This window comes from Lissotriton vulgaris, chromosome 11, assembly GCF_964263255.1.
Source record: "Lissotriton vulgaris chromosome 11, aLisVul1.2, whole genome shotgun sequence".
Lineage (NCBI taxonomy): Eukaryota > Metazoa > Chordata > Amphibia > Caudata > Salamandridae > Lissotriton > Lissotriton vulgaris.
The window spans coordinates 1,092,429,946-1,092,449,979 of NC_141699.1; positions in this window are offsets into that span (position 1 = coordinate 1,092,429,946).

Genomic DNA, 20,034 nt, shown 5'->3' on the forward strand with positions numbered 1-20,034 from the left:
CAGGGGAAAAATCACAAGTTATTAAAAAAGGAAATGAACTGAATCACTAATCTGAATCTGATATAAGTAATGGTTAAGATACTATGTACCAGATTTAGGAGCTCTTACGTTGGTCATGATAATTACTGTAATTTTCGTTTTTTCAGAATTCCTACTAATAATGGTTTCAAATCTTTAAGAGCGCTGAAATATTTAAAATGTATGTTTTTGGGGAATAACATGCAGGGAATAGAATTACTGTGAAAATTCCAAAATGTAATCTCTGTATTCTGTCTGTAAACTGTTCCAGCTTACAGCTAGTAATTCCTCTAGGTGAAGTGCAACAAATGAGAGTTATTCCTGCTAAATGTACAATTCTCCATGCCACATAAATTTACTTTCACAGTATTTTAAACTAACAGGTCAATCCCAGTTATGATTTTTTGGTGGATTCAGATTGACAAGTAAGCACTCTTTAGTCAAAAAGAAGCACATGCTCTATATGAACAATTAAGGCCTGATTGTCAAAGGCAACCTTACACTTTTGAGTAAGTTTCTGATTTTTTCAAATTCATAAAAATTTATTTAAAAGTAGTATATTTATGACTACCTACCCTTCAATGGGCAGAGTCTCCATGACCTGTGTGGAAACTTTACAGTCATGAAGATACTACTTGTAAAATTCCTTTGCGAATTGCAGAAGATCATAAACTTGCACAAAAGTGTAAAATTACCTTTGTGAATTAGGCCCTCTGTGTCCTTTTATCTTATATACTTAGCTTTGGCTGGAGAGAATATTCCATGTGTTACATTGGTTGTCCAACATGTACCAAAAGCTTGTTAAGGCCCTTTGTTTGAACAGTGAAAACAATTACTTATTCAAAAATATAATCAAAAATAAATGAGACGTCAAGAGACGAAACGAGATGAAATAGAAATAGAAAGAACATAGGAAAGAATAGAATACAAAAGATAGGAAAATTTCTTTTTAAAGACACATGATGAAATAAACGATGAATGGGAGACGCACGAAAAAAAAATAAAGACAAATTATGAAACAAAAAGATTACCTGCATTTGAAGTTGGTTTGCTTGTTTTTTCAGATGTTACCGTGGCAGTTATCATAGAAGTAGGATTTGTTGTTTCTTGTTACAGGAGAAGAAACGTTTGCCATTAAAATTCTGAATGACCTAATGTAGTAACCTCAAATTGATATTAGCGATTCTTACAGGAAGAGGGAGCAGATTAGGTCCTCATTATGATTGTGTCAAAATATTGTTATCATTTCCCCACTTTCAGAATTCTTGTTATTGTGGGTTTGAGCTCTTTCAGATTGGTGAAATAATGATAAAATAGGTTTTGGGAGAATAACAAGCATGCATCACCCTAACTTTGGCAATTTCCATCTTTTTCCCAGTATTCAATCTGAAGATTATCATAGCTATTGCTAGTGAATTTCTATTCTTGAATGTTACTGACCAGTAGTGTGGCTGACAATTTAACATTTCTGATGGGTATGCAATTTCTGTACTCTGCCCTACCGAAATTAATTTGTCACTTGTATTGAGGATTTTACTGTAGACTCAGTTTTATGTCGAAGTATACTACAGCTAAGAAGCAATGGATGCCCCTTTGCTGTTTAATTATCTATTGATATTTGTAAAGTCACGATCGACAGGGCCGTATTTCTCTTTGATGCAGTGGATGTCTCTCAATCACCAAAATATTATTTAGGCCCTTGATTCAACAAAATGTACAAGTATTAAAAAAAATATGAAATGTACAAGCGCAAGATTTTTAACATATGATATACAAATGAAATGGATGGTGGAAAGAAAAAAACAGAAGGAACAGAAAAAGTAAAAACACATGAGAATATCAACAACATTTTTAGGAATTATTTAAAGAGCAACAAACAAAAAATATGAACAAATAAAAATACCTGCTGTTGAAGTTGAGATGATTGTACTTGCTGATTCCACTGTGGGTGTTCCTGTGTAAGTAGGTAGTGTTGTTTCTTGTTACAGGGGAAAAATCACAAGTTATTAAAAAAGGAAATGAACTGAATCACTAATCTGAATCTGATATAAGTAATGGTTAAGATACTATGTACCAGATTTAGGAGCTCTTACGTTGGTCATGATAATTACTGTAATTTTAGTTTATTCAGAATTCCTACTAATAATGGTTTCAAATCTTTAAGAGCGCTGAAATATTTAAAATGTATGTTTTTGGGGAATAACATGCAGGGAATAGAATTACTGTGAAAATTCCAAAATGTAATCTCTGTATTCTGTCTGTAAACTGTTCCAGCTTACAGCTAGTAATTCCTCTAGGTGAAGTGCAACAAATGAGAGGTATTCCTGCTAAATGTACAATTCTCCATGCCACATAAATTTAGTTTCACAGTATTTTAAACTAACAGGTCAATCCCAGTGATGATTTTGTGGTGGATTCAGATTGACAAGTAAGCAGTCTTTAGTCAAAAAGAAGCACATGCTCTATATGAACAATTAAGGCCGGATTGTCAAAGGCAACCTTACACTTTTGAGTAAGTTTCTGATTTTTTCAAATTCATAAAAATTTATTTAAAAGTAGTATATTTATGACTACCTACCCTTCAATGGGCAGAGTCTCCATGACCTGTGTGGAAACTTTACAGTCATGAAGATACTACTTGTAAAATTCCTTTGCGAATTGCAGAAGATCATAAACTTGCACAAAAGTGTAAAATTACCTTTGTGAATTAGGCCCTCTGTGTCCTTTTATCTTATATACTTAGCTTTGGCTGGAGAGAATATTCCATGTGTTACATTGGTTGTCCAACATGTACCAAAAGCTTGTTAAGACCCTTTGTTTGAACAGTGAAAACAATTACTTATTCAAAAATATAATCAAAAATAAATGAGACGTCAAGAGACGAAACGAGATGAAATAGAAATAGAAAGAACATAGGAAAGAATAGAATACAAAAGATAGGAAAATTTCTTTTTAAAGACACATGATGAAATAAACGATGAATGGGAGTCGCACGAAAAAAAAATAAAGACAAATTATGAAACAAAAAGATTACCTGCATTTGAAGTTGGTGTGCTTGTTTTTTCAGATGTTACCGTGGCAGTTATCATAGAAGTAGGATTTGTTGTTTCTTGTTACAGGAGAAGAAACGTTTGCCATTAAAATTCTGAATGACCTAATGTAGTAACCTCAAATTGATATTAGCGATTCTTACAGGAAGAGGGAGCAGATTAGGTCCTCATTATGATTGTGTCAAAATATTGTTATCATTTCCCCACTTTCAGAATTCTTGTTATTGTGGGTTTGAGCTTTTTCAGATTGGTGAAATAATGATAAAATAGGTTTTGGGAGAATAACAAGCATGCATCACCCTAACTTTGGCAATTTCCATCTTTTTCCCAGTATTCAATCTGAAGATTATCATAGCTATTGCTAGTGAATTTCTATTCTTGAATGTTACTGACCAGTAGTGTGGCTGACAATTTCACAGTTCTGATGGGTATGCAATTTCTGTACTCTGCCCTACCGAAATTAATTTGTCACTTGTATTGAGGATTTTACTGTAGACTCAGTTTTATGTCGAAGTATACTACAGCTAAGAAGCAATGGATGCCCCTTTGCTGTTTAATTCTCTATTGATATTTGTAAAGTCACGATCGACAGGGCCGTATTTCTCTTTGATGCAGTGGATGTCTCTCAATCACCAAAATATTATTTAGGCCCTTGATTCAACAAAATGTACAAGTATTAAAAAAAATATGAAATGTACAAGCACAAGATTTTTAACATATGATATACAAATGAAATGGATGGTGGAAAGAAAAAAACAAAAGGAATAGAAAAAGTAAAAACACATGAGAATATCAACAACATTTTTAGGAATTATTTAAAGAGCAACAAACAAAAAATATAAACAAATAAAAATACCTGCTGTTGAAGTTGAGATGATTGTACTTGCTGATTCCACTGTGGGTGTTCCTGTGTAAGTAGGTAGTGTTGTTTCTTGTTACAGGGGAAAAATCACAAGTTATTAAAAAAGGAAATGAACTGAATCACTAATCTGAATCTGATATAAGTAATGGTTAAGATACTATGTACCAGATTTAGGAGCTCTTACGTTGGTCATGATAATTACTGTAATTTTAGTTTATTCAGAATTCCTACTAATAATGGTTTCAAATCTTTAAGAGCGCTGAAATATTTAAAATGTATGTTTTTGGGGAATAACATGCAGGGAATAGAATTACTGTGAAAATTCCAAAATGTAATCTCTGTATTCGGTCTGTAAACTGTTCCAGCTTACAGCTAGTAATTCCTCTAGGTGAAGTGCAACAAATGAGAGGTATTCCTGCTAAATGTACAATTCTCCATGCCACATAAATTTAGTTTCATAGTATTTTAAACTAACAGGTCAATCCCAGTGATGATTTTGTGGTGGATTCAGATTGACAAGTAAGCAGTCTTTAGTCAAAAAGAAGCACATGCTCTATATGAACAATTAAGGCCGGATTGTCAAAGGCAACCTTACACTTTTGAGTAAGTTTCTGATTTTTTCAAATTCATAAAAATTAATTTAAAAGTAGTATATTTATGACTACCTACCCTTCAATGAGCAGAGTCTCCATGACCTGTGTGGAAACTTTACAGTCATGAAGATACTACTTGTAAAATTCCTTTGCGAATTGCAGAAGATCATAAACTTGCACAAAAGTGTAAAATTACCTTTGTGAATTAGGCCCTCTGTGTCCTTTTATCTTATATACTTAGCTTTGGCTGGAGAGAATATTTCATGTGTTACATTGGTTCTCCAACATGTACCAAAAGCTTGTTAAGGCCCTTTGTTTGAACAGTGAAAACAATTACTTATTCAAAAATATAATCCAAAAAAATGAGATGTCAAGAGACAAAACGAGATGTAGAAGAAATATAAAGAACATAGAAAAGAATAGAATACAAAAGAAAGGAAAAATTCTTTTTAAAGACACATGATGAAATAAACGATATATGGGAGTCGCACGGAAAAAAGAAATAAAGACAAATTATGAAACGAAAAGATTACCTCCATTTGAAGTTGGTGTGCTTGTTTTTTCAGATGTCACCGTGGCAGTTTCCATAGAAGTAGGATTTGTTGTTTCTTGTTACAGGAGAAGAAACGTTTGCCATTAATATTCTGAATGACCTAATGTAGTAACCTCAAATTTATATTAGCGATTCTTACAGGAAGAGGGAGAAGACTTAGGTCCTCATTATGATTGTCAAAATATTGTTATCATGGCCCCACTTTCAGAATTCTTGTTATTGTGGGTTTCAGCTCGTTCAGATTGGTGAAATAATGATAAAATATGTTTTGGGAGAATAACAAGCAAGCATCACAGTAACTTTGGCAATTTCCATCTTTTTCGTAGTATTCAATCTGAAGATTATCATAGCTATTGCTAGTGAATTTCTATTCTTGAATGTTACTGACGAGTAGTGTGGCTGACAATTTAACATTTCTGATGGGTATGCAATTTCCGTACTCTGCCCTACTGAAATTAATTTGTCACTTGTACTGAGGATTTTACTGTAGACTCAGTTTTATGTCGAAGTATACTACAGCTAAGAAGCAATGGATGCCCCTTTGCTGTTTAATTCTCTATTGATATTTGTAAAGTCACGATCGACAGGGCAGTATTTCTTTTTGATGCAGTGGATGTCTCTCAATCACCAAAATATTATTTAGGCCCTTGATTCAACAAAATGTACAAGTATTAAAAAAAAATATGAAATGTAGAAGCACAAGATTTTTAACATATGATATACAAATGAAATGGATGGTGGAAAGAAAAAAACAGAAGGAACAGAAAAAGTAAAAAACACATGAGAATATCAACAACATTTTTAGGAATTATTTAAAGAGCAACAAACAAAAAATATAAACAAATAAAAATACCTGTTGTTGAAGTTGAGATGATTGTACTTGCTGATTCCACTGTGGGTGTTCCTGTGTAAGTAGGTAGTGTTGTTTCTTGTTACAGGGGAAAAATCACAAGTCATTAAAAAAGGGAATGAACTGAATCACTAATCTGAAACTGATATAAGTAATGGTTAAGATACTATGTACCAGATTTAGGAGCTCATACGTTGGTCATGATAATTATTGTAATTTTAGTTTTTTCAGAATTCCTACTAATAGGGTTTCAAATCTTTAAGAGTGCTGAAATATTTAAAATGTATGTTTTTGGGGAATAACATGTAGGGAATAGAATTACTGTGAAAATTCCAAAATGTAATCTCTGTATTCTGTCTGTAAACTGTTCCAGCTTACAGCTAGTAATTCCTCTAGGTGAAGTGCAACAAATGAGAGGTATTCCTGCTAAATATACAATTCTCCATGCCACATAAATTTAGTTTCACAGTATTTTCAACTAACAGGTTAATCCCAGTGATGATTTTGTGATGGATTCAGATTGACAAGTAAGCGGTCTTTAGTCAAAAAGAAGCCCATGCTCTATATGAACAATTAAGGCCTGATTGTCAAAGGCAACCTTACACTTTTGAGTAAGTTTCTGATTTTTTCAAATTCATAAAAATGAATTTAAAAGTAGTATATTTATGACTACCTACCCTTCAATGAGCAGAGTCTCCATGACCTGTGTGGAAACTTTACAGTCATCAAGATACTACTTGTAAAATTCCTTTGCGAATTGCAGGAGATCATAAACTTGCACAAAAGTGTAAAATTACCTTTGTGAATTAGGCCCTCTGTGTCCTTTTATCTTATATACTTAGCTTTGGCTGGAGAGAATATTCCATGTATTACATTGGTTGTCCAACATGTACCAAAAGCTTGTTAAGGCCCTTTGTTTGAACAGTGAGAACAATTATTTATTCAAAAATATAATCCAAAAAAATGAGACGTCAAGAGACAAAACGAGATGAAATAGAAATATAAAGAACATCGGAAAGAATAGAATACAAAAGAAAGGAAAATTTCTTTTTAAAGACACATGATGAAATGAACGATGAATGGGAGTCGCACGAAAAAAACAATAAAGACAAATTATGAAACGAAAAGATTACCTGCATTTGAAGTTGGTGTGCTTGTTTTTTCAGATGTCACCGTGGCAGTTTCCATAGAAGTAGGATTTGTTGTTTCTTGTTACAGGAGAAGAAACGTTTGCCATTAATATTCTGAATGACCTAATGTAGTAACCTCAAATTGATATTAGCGATTCTTACAGGAAGAGGGAGCAGATTAGGTCATCATTATGATTGTGTCAAAATATTGTTATCATTTCCCCACTTTCAGAATTCTTGTTATTGTGGGTTTGAGCTCTTTCAGATTGGTGAAATAATGATAAAATAAGTTTTGGGAGAATAACAAGCATGCATCACCCTAACTTTGGCAATTTCCATCTTTTTCCCAGTATTCAATCTGAAGATTATCATAGCTATTGCTAGTGAATTTCTATTCTTGAATGTTACTGACCAGTAGTGTGGCTGACAATTTCACAGTTCTGATGGGTATGCAATTTCCCTACTCTTCCCTACCAAAATTAATTTGTCACTTGTATTGAGGATTTTACTGTAGACTCAGTTTTATGTCGAAGTATACTACAGCTAAGCAGCAATGGATGCCCCTTTGCTGTTTAATTCTCTATTGATATTTGCAAAGTCACGATCGACAGGGCCGTATTTCTTTTTGATGCAGTGGATGTCTCTCAATCACCAGAATATTATTTAGGCCCTTGATTCAACAAAATGTGCAAGTATTAAAAAAATATGAAATGTACAAGCTCAAGATTTTTAACATATGATATACAAATGAAATGGATGGTGGAAAGAAAAAAACAGAAGGACCAGAAAAAGTAAAAAACACATGAGAATATCAACAACATTTTTCGGAATTATTTAAAGAGCAACAAACAAAAAATATAAACAAATAAAAATACCTGCTGTTGAAGTTGAGATGACTGTACTTGCTGATTCCACTGTGGGTGTTCCTGTGTAAGTAGGTAGTGTTGTTTCTTGTTACAGGGGAAAAATCACAAGTTATTAAAAAAGGAAATGAACTGAATCACTAATCTGAATCTGATATAAGTAATGGTTAAGATACTATGTACCAGATTTAGGAGCTCTTACGTTGGTCATGATAATTAAAGTAATTTTAGTTTATTCAGAATTCCTACTAATAATGGTTTCAAATCTTTAAGAGCGCTGAAATATTTAAAATGTATGTTTTTGGGGAATAACATGCAGGGAATAGAATTACTGTGAAAATTCCAAAATGTAATCTCTGTATTCTGTCTGTAAACTGTTCCAGCTTACAGCTAGTAATTCCTCTAGGTGAAGTGCAACAAATGAGAGGTATTCCAGCTAAATGTACAATTCTCCATGCCACATAAATTTAGTTTCACAGTATTTTAAACTAACAGGTCAATCCCAGTGATGATTTTGTGGTGGATTCAGATTGACAAGTAAGCAGTCTTTAGTCAAAAAGAAGCACATGCTCTATATGAACAATTGAGGCCTGATTGTCAAAGGCAACCTTACACTTTTGAGTAAGTTTCTGATTTTTTCAAATTCATAAAAATTAATTTAAAAGTAGTATATTTATGACTACCTACCCTTCAATGAGCAGAGTCTCCATGACCTGTGTGGAAACTTTACAGTCATGAAGATACTACTTGTAAAATTCCTTTGCGAATTGCAGAAGATCATAAACTTGCACAAAAGTGTAAAATTACCTTTGTGAATTAGGCCCTCTGTGTCCTTTTATCTTATATACTTAGCTTTGGCTGGAGAGAATATTCCATGTGTTACATTGGTTCTCCAACATGTACCAAAAGCTTGTTAAGGCCCTTTGTTTGAACAGTGAAAACAATTACTTATTCAAAAATATAATCCAAAAAAATGAGATGTCAAGAGACAAAACGAGATGTAGAAGAAATATAAAGAACATAGAAAAGAATAGAATACAAAAGAAAGGCAAAATTCTTTTTAAAGACACATGATGAAATAAACGATATATGGGAGTCGCACGGAAAAAAGAAATAAAGACAAATTATGAAACGAAAAGATTACCTCCATTTGAAGTTGGTGTGCTTGTTTTTTCAGATGTCACCATGGCAGTTTCCATAGAAGTAGGATTTGTTGTTTCTTGTTACAGGAGAAGAAACGTTTGCCATTAATATTCTGAATGACCTAATGTAGTAACCTCAAATTGATATTAGCGATTCTTACAGGAAGAGGGAGAAGACTTAGGTCCTCATTATGATTGTGTCAAAATATTGTTATCATGGCCCCACTTTCAGAATTCTTGTTATTGTGGGTTTCAACTCGTTCAGATTGGTGAAATAATGATAAAATATGTTTTGGGAGAATAACAAGCAAGCATCACAGTAACTTTGGCAATTTCCATCTTTTTCGTAGTATTCAATCTGAAGATTATCATAGCTATTGCTAGTGAATTTCTATTCTTGAATGTTACTGACGAGTAGTGTGGCTGACAATTTAACATTTCTGATGGGTATGCAATTTCCGTACTCTGCCCTACTGAAATTAATTTGTCACTTGTACTGAGGATTTTACTGTAGACTCAGTTTTATGTCGAAATATACTACAGCTAAGAAGCAATGGATGCCCCTTTGCTGTTTAATTCTCTATTGATATTTGTAAAGTCACGATCGACAGGGCAGTATTTCTTTTTGATGCAGTGGATGTCTCTCAATCACCAAAATATTATTTAGGCCCTTGATTCAACAAAATGTACAAGTATTAAAAAAAAATATGAAATGTAGAAGCACAAGATTTTTAACATATGATATACAAATGAAATGGATGGTGGAAAGAAAAAAACAGAAGGAACAGAAAAAGTAAAAAACACATGAGAATATCAACAACATTTTTAGGAATTATTTAAAGAGCAACAAACAAAAAATATAAACAAATAAAAATACCTGTTGTTGAAGTTGAGATGATTGTACTTGTTGATTCCACTGTGGGTGTTCCTGTGTAAGTAGGTAGTGTTGTTTCTTGTTACAGGGGAAAAATCACAAGTCATTAAAAAAGGGAATGAACTGAATCACTAATCTGAAACTGATATAAGTAATGGTTAAGATACTATGTACCAGATTTAGGAGCTCATACGTTGGTCATGATAATTATTGTAATTTTAGTTTTTTCAGAATTCCTACTAATAGGGTTTCAAATCTTTAAGAGTGCTGAAATATTTAAAATGTATGTTTTTGGGGAATAACATGTAGGGAATAGAATTACTGTGAAAATTCCAAAATGTAATCTCTGTATTCTGTCTGTAAACTGTTCCAGCTTACAGCTAGTAATTCCTCTAGGTGAAGTGCAACAAATGAGAGGTATTCCTGCTAAATGTACAATTCTCCATGCCACATAAATTTAGTTTCACAGTATTTTCAACTAACAGGTTAATCCCAGTGATGATTTTGTGATGGATTCAGATTGACAAGTAAGCGGTCTTTAGTCAAAAAGAAGCCCATGCTCTATATGAACAATTAAGGCCTGATTGTCAAAGGCAACCTTACACTTTTGAGTAAGTTTCTGATTTTTTCAAATTCATAAAAATGAATTTAAATGTAGTATATTTATGACTACCTACCCTTCAATGAGCAGAGTCTCCATGACCTGTGTGGAAACTTTACAGTCATCAAGATACTACTTGTAAAATTCCTTTGCGAATTGCAGGAGATCATAAACTTGCACAAAAGTGTAAAATTACCTTTGTGAATTAGGCCCTCTGTGTCCTTTTATCTTATATACTTAGCTTTGGCTGGAGAGAATATTCCATGTATTACATTGGTTGTCCAACATGTACCAAAAGCTTGTTAAGGCCCTTTGTTTGAACAGTGAGAACAATTATTTATTCAAAAATATAATCCAAAAAAATGAGACGTCAAGAGACAAAACGAGATGAAATAGAAATATAAAGAACATCGGACAGAATAGAATACAAAAGAAAGGAAAATTTCTTTTTAAAGACACATGATGAAATGAACGATGAATGGGAGTCGCACGAAAAAAACAATAAAGACAAAATATGAAACGAAAAGATTACCTGCATTTGAAGTTGGTGTGCTTGTTTTTTCAGATGTCACCGTGGCAGTTTCCATAGAAGTAGGATTTGTTGTTTCTTGTTACAGGAGAAGAAACGTTTGCCATTAATATTCTGAATGACCTAATGTAGTAACCTCAAATTGATATTAGCGATTCTTACAGGAAGAGGGAGCAGATTAGGTCATCATTATGATTGTGTCAAAATATTGTTATCATTTCCCCACTTTCAGAATTCTTGTTATTGTGGGTTTGAGCTCTTTCAGATTGGTGAAATAATGATAAAATAAGTTTTGGGAGAATAACAAGCATGCATCACCCTAACTTTGGCAATTTCCATCTTTTTCCCAGTATTCAATCTGAAGATTATCATAGCTATTGCTAGTGAATTTCTATTCTTGAATGTTACTGACCAGTAGTGTGGCTGACAATTTCACAGTTCTGATGGGTATGCAATTTCCGTACTCTTCCCTACCAAAATTAATTTGTCACTTGTATTGAGGATTTTACTGTAGACTCAGTTTTATGTCGAAGTATACTACAGCTAAGCAGCAATGGATGCCCCTTTGCTGTTTAATTCTCTATTGATATTTGCAAAGTCACGATCGACAGGGCCGTATTTCTTTTTGATGCAGTGGATGTCTCTCAATCACCAAAATATTATTTAGGCCCTTGATTCAACAAAATGTGCAAGTATTAAAAAAATATGAAATGTACAAGCTCAAGATTTTTAACATATGATATACAAATGAAATGGATGGTGGAAAGAAAAAAGACAGAAGGACCAGAAAAAGTAAAAAACACATGCGAATATCAACAACATTTTTTGGAATTATTTAAAGAGCAACAAACAAAAAATATAAACAAATAAAAATACCTGCTGTTGAAGTTGAGATGACTGTACTTGCTGATTCCACTGTGGGTGTTCCTGTGTAAGTAGGTAGTGTTGTTTCTTGTTACAGGGGGTAAATCACAAGTTATTAAAAAAGGAAATGAACTGAATCACTAATCTGAATCTGATATAAGTAATGGTTAAGATACTATGTACCAGATTTAGGAGCTCTTACGTTGGTCATGATAATTACTGTAATTTTAGTTTATTCAGAATTCCTACTAATAATGGTTTCAAATCTTTAAGAGCGCTGAAATATTTAAAATGTATGTTTTTGGGGAATAACATGCAGGGAATAGAATTACTGTGAAAATTCCAAAATGTAATCTCTGTATTCTGTCTGTAAACTGTTCCAGCTTACAGCTAGTAATTCCTCTAGGTGAAGTGCAACAAATGAGAGGTATTCCTGCTAAATGTACAATTCTCCATGCCACATAAATTTAGTTTCACAGTATTTTAAACTAACAGGTCAATCCCAGTGATGATTTTGTGGTGGATTCAGATTGACAAGTAAGCAGTCTTTAGTCAAAAAGAAGCACATGCTCTATATGAACAATTAAGGCCTGATTGTCAAAGGCAACCTTACACTTTTGAGTAAGTTTCTGATTTTTTCAAATTCATAAAAATTAATTTAAAAGTAGTATATTTATGACTACCTACCCTTCAATGAGCAGAGTCTCCATGACCTGTGTGGAAACTTTACAGTCATGAAGATACTACTTGTAAAATTCCTTTGCGAATTGCAGAAGATCATAAACTTGCACAAAAGTGTAAAATTACCTTTGTGAATTAGGCCCTCTGTGTCCTTTTATCTTATATACTTAGCTTTGGCTGGAGAGAATATTCCATGTGTTACATTGGTTCTCCAACATGTACCAAAAGCTTGTTAAGGCCCTTTGTTTGAACAGTGAAAACAATTACTTATTCAAAAATATAATCCAAAAAAATGAGATGTCAAGAGACAAAACGAGATGTAGAAGAAATATAAAGAACATAGAAAAGAATAGAATACAAAAGAAAGGAAAAATTCTTTTTAAAGACACATGATGAAATAAACGATATATGGGAGTCGCACGGAAAAAAGAAATAAAGACAAATTATGAAACGAAAAGATTACCTCCATTTGAAGTTGGTGTGCTTGTTTTTTCAGATGTCACCATGGCAGTTTCCATAGAAGTAGGATTTGTTGTTTCTTGTTACAGGAGAAGAAACGTTTGCCATTAATATTCTGAATGACCTAATGTAGTAACCTCAAATTGATATTAGCGATTCTTACAGGAAGAGGGAGAAGACTTAGGTCCTCATTATGATTGTGTCAAAATATTGTTATCATGGCCCCACTTTTAGAATTCTTGTTATTGTGGGTTTCAACTCGTTCAGATTGGTGAAATAATGATAAAATATGTTTTGGGAGAATAACAAGCAAGCATCACAGTAACTTTGGCAATTTCCATCTTTTTCGTAGTATTCAATCTGAAGATTATCATAGCTATTGCTAGTGAATTTCTATTCTTGAATGTTACTGACGAGTAGTGTGGCTGACAATTTAACATTTCTGATGGGTATGCAATTTCCGTACTCTGCCCTACTGAAATTAATTTGTCACTTGTACTGAGGATTTTACTGTAGACTCAGTTTTATGTCGAAATATACTACAGCTAAGAAGCAATGGATGCCCCTTTGCTGTTTAATTCTCTATTGATATTTGTAAAGTCACGATCGACAGGGCAGTATTTCTTTTTGATGCAGTGGATGTCTCTCAATCACCAAAATATTATTTAGGCCCTTGATTCAACAAAATGTACAAGTATTAAAAAAAAATATGAAATGTAGAAGCACAAGATTTTTAACATATGATATACAAATGAAATGGATGGTGGAAAGAAAAAAACAGAAGGAACAGAAAAAGTAAAAAACACATGAGAATATCAACAACATTTTTAGGAATTATTTAAAGAGCAACAAACAAAAAATATAAACAAATAAAAATACCTGTTGTTGAAGTTGAGATGATTGTACTTGTTGATTCCACTGTGGGTGTTCCTGTGTAAGTAGGTAGTGTTGTTTCTTGTTACAGGGGAAAAATCACAAGTCATTAAAAAAGGGAATGAACTGAATCACTAATCTGAAACTGATATAAGTAATGGTTAAGATACTATGTACCAGATTTAGGAGCTCATACGTTGGTCATGATAATTATTGTAATTTTAGTTTTTTCAGAATTCCTACTAATAGGGTTTCAAATCTTTAAGAGTGCTGAAATATTTAAAATGTATGTTTTTGGGGAATAACATGTAGGGAATAGAATTACTGTGAAAATTCCAAAATGTAATCTCTGTATTCTGTCTGTAAACTGTTCCAGCTTACAGCTAGTAATTCCTCTAGGTGAAGTGCAACAAATGAGAGGTATTCCTGCTAAATGTACAATTCTCCATGCCACATAAATTTAGTTTCACAGTATTTTCAACTAACAGGTTAATCCCAGTGATGATTTTGTGATGGATTCAGATTGACAAGTAAGCGGTCTTTAGTCAAAAAGAAGCCCATGCTCTATATGAACAATTAAGGCCTGATTGTCAAAGGCAACCTTACACTTTTGAGTAAGTTTCTGATTTTTTCAAATTCATAAAAATGAATTTAAATGTAGTATATTTATGACTACCTACCCTTCAATGAGCAGAGTCTCCATGACCTGTGTGGAAACTTTACAGTCATCAAGATACTACTTGTAAAATTCCTTTGCGAATTGCAGGAGATCATAAACTTGCACAAAAGTGTAAAATTACCTTTGTGAATTAGGCCCTCTGTGTCCTTTTATCTTATATACTTAGCTTTGGCTGGAGAGAATATTCCATGTATTACATTGGTTGTCCAACATGTACCAAAAGCTTGTTAAGGCCCTTTGTTTGAACAGTGAGAACAATTATTTATTCAAAAATATAATCCAAAAAAATGAGACGTCAAGAGACAAAACGAGATGAAATAGAAATATAAAGAACATCGGAAAGAATAGAATACAAAAGAAAGGAAAATTTCTTTTTAAAGACACATGATGAAATGAACGATGAATGGGAGTCGCACGAAAAAAACAATAAAGACAAATTATGAAACGAAAAGATTACCTGCATTTGAAGTTGGTGTGCTTGTTTTTTCAGATGTCACCGTGGCAGTTTCCATAGAAGTAGGATTTGTTGTTTCTTGTTACAGGAGAAGAAACGTTTGCCATTAATATTCTGAATGACCTAATGTAGTAACCTCAAATTGATATTAGCGATTCTTACAGGAAGAGGGAGCAGATTAGGTCATCATTATGATTGTGTCAAAATATTGTTATCATTTCCCCACTTTCAGAATTCTTGTTATTGTGGGTTTGAGCTCTTTCAGATTGGTGAAATAATGATAAAATAAGTTTTGGGAGAATAACAAGCATGCATCACCCTAACTTTGGCAATTTCCATCTTTTTCCCAGTATTCAATCTGAAGATTATCATAGCTATTGCTAGTGAATTTCTATTCTTGAATGTTACTGACCAGTAGTGTGGCTGACAATTTCACAGTTCTGATGGGTATGCAATTTCCGTACTCTTCCCTACCAAAATTAATTTGTCACTTGTATTGAGGATTTTACTGTAGACTCAGTTTTATGTCGAAGTATACTACAGCTAAGCAGCAATGGATGCCCCTTTGCTGTTTAATTCTCTATTGATATTTGCAAAGTCACGATCGACAGGGCCGTATTTCTTTTTGATGCAGTGGATGTCTCTCAATCACCAAAATATTATTTAGGCCCTTGATTCAACAAAATGTGCAAGTATTAAAAAAATATGAAATGTACAAGCTCAAGATTTTTAACATATGATATACAAATGAAATGGATGGTGGAAAGAAAAAAGACAGAAGGACCAGAAAAAGTAAAAAACACATGCGAATATCAACAACATTTTTTGGAATTATTTAAAGAGCAACAAACAAAAAATATAAACAAATAAAAATACCTGCTGTTGAAGTTGAGATGACTGTACTTGCTGATTCCACTGTGGGTGTTCCTGTGTAAGTAGGTAGTGTTGTTTCTTGTTACAGGGGAAAAATCACAAGTTATTAAAAAAGGAAATGAACTGAATCACTAATCTGAATCTGATATAAGTAATGGTTAAGATACTATGTACCAGATTTAGGAGCTCTTACGTTGGTCATGATAATTACTGTAATTTTAGTTTATTCAGAATTCCTACTAATAATGGTTTCAAATCTTTAAGAGCGCTGAAATATTTAAAATGTATGTTTTTGGGGAATAACATGCAGGGAATAGAATTACTGTGAAAATTCCAAAATGTAATCTCTGTATTCTGTCTGTAAACTGTTCCAGCTTACAGCTAGTAATTCCTCTAGGTGAAGTGCAACAAATGAGAGGTATTCCTGCTAAATGTACAATTCTCCATGCCACATAAATTTAGTTTCACAGTATTTTAAACTAACAGGTCAATCCCAGTGATGATTTTGTGGTGGATTCAGATTGACAAGTAAGCAGTCTTTAGTCAAAAAGAAGCACATGCTCTATATGAACAATTAAGGCCTGATTGTCAAAGGCAACCTTACACTTTTGAGTAAGTTTCTGATTTTTTCAAATTCATAAAAATTAATTTAAAAGTAGTATATTTATGACTACCTACCCTTCAATGAGCAGAGTCTCCATGACCTGTGTGGAAACTTTACAGTCATGAAGATACTACTTGTAAAATTCCTTTGCGAATTGCAGAAGATCATAAACTTGCACAAAAGTGTAAAATTACCTTTGTGAATTAGGCCCTCTGTGTCCTTTTATCTTATATACTTAGCTTTGGCTGGAGAGAATATTCCATGTGTTACATTGGTTCTCCAACATGTACCAAAAGCTTGTTAAGGCCCTTTGTTTGAACAGTGAAAACAATTACTTATTCAAAAATATAATCCAAAAAAATGAGATGTCAAGAGACAAAACGAGATGTAGAAGAAATATAAAGAACATAGAAAAGAATACAATACAAAAGAAAGGAAAAATTCTTTTTAAAGACACATGATGAAATAAACGATATATGGGAGTCGCACGGAAAAAAGAAATAAAGACAAATTATGAAACGAAAAGATTACCTCCATTTGAAGTTGGTGTGCTTGTTTTTTCAGATGTCACCATGGCAGTTTCCATAGAAGTAGGATTTGTTGTTTCTTGTTACAGGAGAAGAAACGTTTGCCATTAATATTCTGAATGACCTAATGTAGTAACCTCAAATTGATATTAGCGATTCTTACAGGAAGAGGGAGAAGACTTAGGTCCTCATTATGATTGTGTCAAAATATTGTTATCATGGCCCCACTTTCAGAATTCTTGTTATTGTGGGTTTCAACTCGTTCAGATTGGTGAAATAATGATAAAATATGTTTTGGGAGAATAACAAGCAAGCATCACAGTAACTTTGGCAATTTCCATCTTTTTCGTAGTATTCAATCTGAAGATTATCATAGCTATTGCTAGTGAATTTCTATTCTTGAATGTTACTGACGAGTAGTGTGGCTGACAATTTAACATTTCTGATGGGTATGCAATTTCCGTACTCTGCCCTACTGAAATTAATTTGTCACTTGTACTGAGGATTTTACTGTAGACTCAGTTTTATGTCGAAGTATACTACAGCTAAGAAGCAATGGATGCCCCTTTGCTGTTTAATTCTCTATTGATATTTGTAAAGTCACGATCGACAGGGCAGTATTTCTTTTTGATGCAGTGGATGTCTCTCAATCACCAAAATATTATTTAGGCCCTTGATTCAACAAAATGTACAAGTATTAAAAAAAAAAATGAAATGTAGAAGCACAAGATTTTTAACATATGATATACAAATGAAATGGATGGTGGAAAGAAAAAAACAGAAGGAACAGAAAAAGTAAAAAACACATGAGAATATCAACAACATTTTTAGGAATTATTTAAAGAGCAACAAACAAAAAATATAAACAAATAAAAATACCTGTTGTTGAAGTTGAGATGATTGTACTTGCTGATTCCACTGTGGGTGTTCCTGTGTAAGTAGGTAGTGTTGTTTCTTGTTACAGGGGAAAAATCACAAGTCATTAAAAAAGGGAATGAACTGAATCACTAATCTGAAACTGATATAAGTAATGGTTAAGATACTATGTACCAGATTTAGGAGCTCATACGTTGGTCATGATAATTATTGTAATTTTAGTTTTTTCAGAATTCCTACTAATAGGGTTTCAAATCTTTAAGAGTTCTGAAATATTTAAAATGTATGTTTTTGGGGAATAACATGTAGGGAATAGAATTACTGTGAAAATTCCAAAATGTAATCTCTGTATTCTGTCTGTAAACTGTTCCAGCTTACAGCTAGTAATTCCTCTAGGTGAAGTGCAACAAATGAGAGGTATTCCTGCTAAATGTACAATTCTCCATGCCACATAAATTTAGTTTCACAGTATTTTAAACTAACAGGTCAATCCCAGTGATGATTTTGTGGTGGATTCAGATTGACAAGTAAGCAGTCTTTAGTCAAAAAGAAGCACATGCTCTATATGAACAATTAAGGCCTGATTGTCAAAGGCAACCTTACACTTTTGAGTAAGTTTCTGATTTTTTCAAATTCATCAAAATTAATTTAAAGTAGTATATTTATGACTACCTACCGTTCAATGAGCAGAGTCTCCATGACCTGTGTGGAAACTTTACAGTCATGAAGATACTACATGTAAAATTCCTTTGCGAATTGCAGAAGATCATAAACTTGCACAAAAGTGTAAAATTACCTTTGTGAATTAGGCCCTCTGTGTCCTTTTATCTTATATACTTAGCTTTGGCTGGAGAGAATATTCCATGTGTTACATTGGCTGTCCAACATGTACCAAAAGCTTGTTAAGGCCCTTTGTTTGAACAGTGAAAACAATGACTTATTCAAAAATATAATCCAAAAAAATTAGACGTCAAGAGACAAAACGAGATGAAATAGAAATATAAAGAACATAGGAAAGAATAGAATACAAAAGAAAGGAAAATTTATTTTTAAAGACACATGATGAAATAAACGATGAATGGGAGTCGCACGAAACAAAACAATAAAGACAAATTATGAAACAAAAAGATTACCTGCATTTGAAGTTGGTGTGGTTGTTTTTTCAGATGTCACCGTGGCAGTTTTCATAGAAGTAGGATTTGTTGTTTCTTGTTACAGGAGAAGAAACGTTTGCCATTAATATTCTGAATGACCTAATGTAGTAACCTCAAATTGATATTAGCGATTCTTACAGGAAGAGGGAGCAGATTAGGTCATCATTATGATTGTGTCAAAATATTGTTATCATTTCCCCACTTTCAGAATTCTTGTTATTGTGGGTTTGAGCTCTTTCAGATTGGTGAAATAATGATAAAATAAGTTTTGGGAGAATAACAAGCATGCATCACCCTAACTTTGGCAATTTCCATCTTTTTCCCAGTATTCAATCTGAAGATTATCATAGCTATTGCTAGTGAATTTCTATTCTTGAATGTTACTGACCAGTAGTGTGGCTGACAATTTCACAGTTCTGATGGGTATGCAATTTCCGTACTCTGCCCTACCGAAATTAATTTGTCATTTGTATTGAGGATTTTACTGTAGACTCAGTTTTATGTCGAAGTATACTACAGCTAAGCAGCAATGGATGCCCCTTTGCTGTTTAATTCTCTATTGATATTTGCAAAGTCACGATCGACAGGGCCGTATTTCGTTTTGATGCAGTGGATGTCTCTCAATCACCAAAATATTATTTAGGCCCTTGATTCAACAAAATGTGCAAGTATTAAAAAAATATGAAATGTACAAGCTCAAGATTTTTAACATATGATATACAAATGAAATGGATGGTGGAAAGAAAAAAACAGAAGGACCAGAAAAAGTAAAAAACACATGAGAATATCAACAACATTTTTCGGAATTATTTAAAGAGCAACAAACAAAAAATATAAACAAATAAAAATACCTGCTGTTGAAGTTGAGATGACTGTACTTGCTGATTCCACTGTGGGTGTTCCTGTGTAAGTAGGTAGTGTTGTT